Genomic DNA, 6,014 nt, shown 5'->3' on the forward strand with positions numbered 1-6,014 from the left:
TATTTGTTTTCATAGGGACTTTGATTAAGAATTCTAAGATTAAATCGTAGTCCAAAATTTGATGGACTAATCATTATTTTAAAGTATAAGACAGTAATTCTGTATATTGTTTAAAGATGGAAAATACAGTTATTTCATCTTCTATGCAACAGAGTTTTAACTTAAAACAATGCAGTAAGTAGCTCCTTCTAGAATTTAAGATTAAATGTGTAAAATCATATCCTGATGTAGGAAGTGGAAAACAATAAGAAATATAGACCGTAGTGTATTTTCCCAAATGAACAAATTCATTTGAAAACTTTTAAAATTTAGAGACTTAACCATGCCTTCCTTTGGACACTGAGGTGAAACCAGGGCCCTGCTTGCTGTCTTTTGTTTATTTTTTTGGAAAAGATGAAGATTCCTCCTGTGCTTGAGCCCATGGTCTCGTTGCGTTACTAAGGGTACTTGGGGGCAGCCGCGTGAGGAACCACAGCTGTCAACACCTCCATGTCTCAGGGGACACTGCCTCTTGGAATACTAGACCTTTGGGTAGAGTCCCTCAAGATCACACACCTTGTTAGGGAGGGTCTCCTCTTTGTCCACCTTTTTTCTTGGCAGGTGCTAGGGCAACAAAGAGAAAATAAACAACAGCTGACTTCTGAAGTGCTAGGTGCCAGGACTTGCCTCCATATGTATCCCTTTATTTGTACCATGGTGCTCTCACATGACTCTTTTCTAAAGTGTTGGATCTGGTCCCTCACTATTAGAGGAAAAACACGTGTGTGTGTGTGTGTGTGTGTGTGTGTGTGCACGTGCATGTGTGCATAAAATATGCATATATAAGCAAACATTTATGTAATATACAAATTCATATGCAAATACACATGGACACATGAGCTCATTCATAGAATTGTAGTCATTTGTTGCCCATTCAACAGCACATAAAACTTAAACACAAGATAAAGAGAAATAAAATAAGGGGCACCTGGTGGGGGGGGGCTCAGTTGGTTAGTCTGACTCTTGACTTCCGCTAGGGTCACGATCTCATTCGTGGTTGTGACTTTGAGCCTTACTCTGGAGTCGCCTTGGGGTTCTCTCTCTCTTTCTCTCTCTCCAACCCTCCCCTACTCTCTCTCTCTCTCAAAATAAATACATAAACATTAAAAAAAAAAAGAAATAAAACTTTTAGACCTAAAAGGATATTTCCATTTCCCTTTTAATATAGCTGAAATCAAAAGTGCTGTGTAAGAACACATTTTAAGCCCTACACATTGTTGCTGATGCCTACTAGATGTAAATGAAGTCTGCTTACTCTAAGTGATCTTGTCGGTGTCAAAGAAAATGTACTGACTTACCAAGATATCAATAGCAATTCACTTATTTTGCTTACAAAAGAAGGTTATATTGGTTTATCTTAAACGTCTCAGTCCTTACTAAGTAACAAATTTTAAGTAGTTTGGGGGTGTTTTTAATCTTTGATTACGAATGCTTAAAAAACTAACCCCTATAAAAGTTAAATCTTTGTTTATAAATGTATATTAAATAATAAAAGGATGCGACCCAGATTGCTTTTTGCGGGTGACAATATGTCAGAAGTAATTGTTTTAATAAGGACAATGCTGAACAGGTATCGACGATGATTGTCATCAGCTCAAATTGCCAACAATGGAAAGATTTGGGCTCATGTTTCGTCTATCTTTCTTGCTTTACAGATTTCTCATGATACATATTTCTCTATATATCTCCAAAGTACTGAGAATAAGTGCTGTCAGACATCAAACCAATTTTCATGCTAGAGATATATGTATCAGTTTCTAATTTCTGTTGAATTCAATAATCTGATTTTTAAAAGTTCATGTCTGATCCACGTGGTCATTTTTGCTCCTATATCCACTCTGTAGACTTTGGAGGGAAAAAAATGTGTTTAACTGGCTGCTCAATATTTTCTGATTTTTTTTCTATTCTTATGCACATGGGAGAAGGGGAGTAACAACTTGTATAAGCAGTATACTTTTTTACTGTTCTAGCAAAAGAGTAATTTTATCTAAAACATACCCATTATTCAAACTGGATGAGGTTAAGTGTAAGATAGTGTATTTTTCCTCTTTGCTGTTTTTGCACTCTGTAATGCACTTTTTAAGTTTGAAGAGCCATTTTGGTATGCAGTTTATATTGAAGATGCTATGGACCATAAAGTTGTATTGCATGCAGTTTAACTTATTTGACAATGGATTTTATCAGAGTACTGAATTGTATCAATTTGTTTGTGTTCAATATCAGCTTTGATAATTGTGTACCTTAAGATATTGAAGGAGAATATAGCTACTTTACGAGATATTGTTAATGTTTATTTATTTTTGTTGGGAACTGGAAAAAAAGGACAACTGAAAAATAAAAATGCATTAAGTATCATGCACAAAGGAGTTTCGCTGATAAATACCGTCTCTCTCTCTTTTCTTTTTTTCCATAATAAATTGGAGGGCCTAAAAGCAGTGATAGAACTACAATGTGTTTAGATATAGAGACTTCTAAATATAGAAAGATAAAGATCTTAGTTTGGGAAAGCAGCTTATAAATGTATTGCCCTTATGGCCTACCACAATGAAGATTTTTGAAATAAAAGGAGTTGCATTAATTATAAAATTTTAGCGGTTATTATTTTTTTAGTTTCTTTTTTTTTGAGAGAGAGTGCAAGCCGAGGAGGGGCAGAGAAGGAGGGGGACAGAGGATCTGAGGGACAGTGGATCTGAAGCAGGCTCTGAGGGGGCTTGAACTCACCAACAGTGACATCATGACCTGAGCCAAAGCCAGGCGCTCAACCGACTGAGACACCCAGGCACCCCAGCTGTTATTATCTTTTTAAAGAATATATTTAAAGACTATTTAAAAAAGGGTATTTCTAAAAGGAAAAGATATCCTACTGAGAAGTAATTTATGAAAGGACACGTGAGCCAGAATGTGTTTCATGATTCCCTCAGCATCCGCCAACCAAGAGACTTGGCTCCCCTGGGCCTTCAGAGCAAGAAATATTGGTCCTGCTGGACCCCAGTTACAGTGATGGTATCCTTGTACACACTTCAACAACCCACAGAATACTCTACCCCCCCTATTAGCTCCTTGGATCATTTCATTAGTCTATGGACAGGGTAGAGAGGCATAGCTAGGACCATTTCATAGAGAGATAAAACGTAATTTGTTCAGAGTCACAGTGGTAGGGAAAAGTAGAGTTGGCATGAGTAATAAGGTCTCCTGATTCCCCATTCCACAGCAGCTCTGGCCATGTCAGAGGCAGCAGAGCCAGCAGGTGAGTGAAGTCTCAGAGTTAGTTTAGAATATTCTTGGGAGAAACAAAAATTTTTGTAAAATGAATCTCACAGAACCCTCACATTGATTGACCCTGTTTAAAGTCTGAGATCTCACCGAACCCTCAGATTGACCCTGTTCAAAGTCTGAGAACCCAGAGAGTTAAGAAAAAGAACTCCTCGAAATACTTTTTTCACTTGGCTTCTAGGACACGACATTCAACTGGCTTTTCACCTGCTGCTCAGTCTCAGGCTGGATCTTCCTTAATATCTCCTGTCCCCCATCACTGATCTGGCATGCCCCCTGATTTCAATCTTGGAACTTTTTTTCTGTATACAGCCACTCACTACTTTATTTCATAAAGCCTGTGTCTTTAATTATCATCTGTATATAATTATTCCCAGCCTAGATACTTCCTCTGAGTCTTAGACTTCTTCATCCAACTGTCTATGTAACATTTCCACTTGGATATCCATTGGACATTCAAAAGGAACATGTTTAGTAACTGATATTTCCCTAAAACACTGTTGCTTCTAAAATTTTCCCATCTCAGTTCAATCACATCCTACCTTGGGTCAAAAACCTGGTATGATCTTCTGGAGGTGCTGAGGTGCTGAAAGAGATTTCAGGGAGATTACTCTAAACTTTTTAGAACAATGTCAAAATCATTGATTTTGAAGAGATTATGCGAAAAAAAGTTCCAGGGAACTAGAGTTAGATTATCACAATTTTCAAAAGGAGAAGATTATAGTCCCTGAAATTGACTTTGGTCAAGTCTAGAACATATATCTCCCCAAATGGCCACAGAACATTATAAAGCATTAGCACTGTTCATTAGGTTCTAACATGAATTTCTTAAGAAGGAGACATAAAACATGGGGATCTTTTCAATATCCTGTCTGGTCTCCAACTAATGGTAACCACTCATCATATGAAACCAAACACAGAGAGTCCATTCAATATATCTGAATTTCAGAGAAATATTTGGGAAAAGTCTTCCAAACACTTCATATGAGCCTGAAGTGCAATGTACCTATTAAAAAAATAAGCACAGCTTAGGCTCGTTTAGGGAATGGGTCATTACATGCTAAATAGGTGGAGACCGTGTGACCACATAATAGAATACATTGGGGATATAGGAAATATACATAAAAAACACAGTCAGTGGAGTGGTGACCCTTTCAATCCATCTATCAGGAGGGAGAAATGATTTTCCATTTCCCCTTCTGGAAAAGGCAGGATTGATATCAAGGAAAGACATGTCATGTTCCTTGTTCTCGACTTGCTACCAGGAGCAATTCACATTCTGAAAAAAAAACCAGTACTTTATGAAATAGTCAACCAATATTTATTGAAAGGAATTTCTGTGTGTAGTAATATACAAGGGATTGAGGAGTGTTTGAGAGACATGTAAAATATACTGTAGTTTTATGAAAAAGAGAATTTGGAGTTATGAGTACATTTAAAGAACAGTAAGGCTTTAGCAGTTAGGGTTCTTTGATTTTTATGAAACAGAAAATGATTCTGGCTTACCCCAGGAAAAATGTGTAGGAAGGATGTGGGGAATTTGGCGGAATTAAAGTAAAAGCCAAAGTGCCGAGGAAGTTCTGGTGATTTTGTGAGCAATGTGCTGCTTCCAGAAAGTGTGAGCTCCAAGCATTTTTACTTTTTGGGTGTCTGTGGTCTAGAGAGATATATCAGATTGCCTAGCTGGGATCATGAGCTCATCCCTTGATCAGGAGGGCAATTCATTTTACTTGAGAAACCACTAAGTTTTTAATCTAATAGGAAAAATTTTCTTCCAAAGGAAAACCAGCGTGCTGCTACCAGAGGAAGATTGAATGAATTCTGAACAAACCCAGAAGTCCACCACATAAACTAAACAGTATCATATCAAACAATTAGAAAAAGGTGGCATCAGTGGGGGAGCTTTTATTGAGGAGGTGGGACTTTATCTGGGCTGGAAAATTGACGAGACTTTGATAGCAACGGAAGGATTGTAGGACGTGTCAAATGGAAGAATAATTGGCAAAAACACAAGGAAAATCATAGCATATTTAAGGTATGTCGGGGAGGATATCCTAACGGTAGTACAGGATCTTTATTTTAGGATTGCTAAGAATTTAATTTGAAGGATCTTCAAAGCCATACGAGGAAGATAAACTTTACATTATCTCTTGGTCAGGGGAGTGACACCATTAAACTGGTGTGGTAAGCAAAATAAGACTGCTTATTCCCCAAAGATGTATGTGTCCTAGTCCTCAGAACCTGTGAATATATTATTTTACACAGCAAAAGGAAGAGTGCAATGTGATTAAGGTTACAGACCCTGAGAAGGGGAGATGACATTGGATTAGCCCAGTGGGCCGAATCTAATCCTCTGAGTTCTTACAAGCTGGGAACTCTTCCTATCTGTGGTTAGAGAGCTGTGATCTCAGAAGGACTTGACCCACAGTTGCTGGCTTTGAAAACAAAGGAAGGGAGCTGCAAGCCAAGAAATGTAGGTGACTTGAAAAGACAAGGATATGAATGCTCCCCCAGAAACCCCAGGGAAGAATCTAGCAGGGTGACACCTTGATATTTACCTGGTGCCAATACCTTGACACGAGACAGGTGAGGCTCATGTTGAACTTCTGATCTACGGATCCATAAGACCATAAATTTCATTGCTTTAAGCTGCTAAATTTGCGGCAATTTGTGAGAGCAGTAATAGAAATCCAATCCAATTT

Source organism: Panthera onca, chromosome B1 (genome assembly GCF_046562875.1).
Source record: "Panthera onca isolate mPanOnc1 chromosome B1, mPanOnc1 haplotype 2, whole genome shotgun sequence".
Taxonomy (NCBI): domain Eukaryota; kingdom Metazoa; phylum Chordata; class Mammalia; order Carnivora; family Felidae; genus Panthera; species Panthera onca.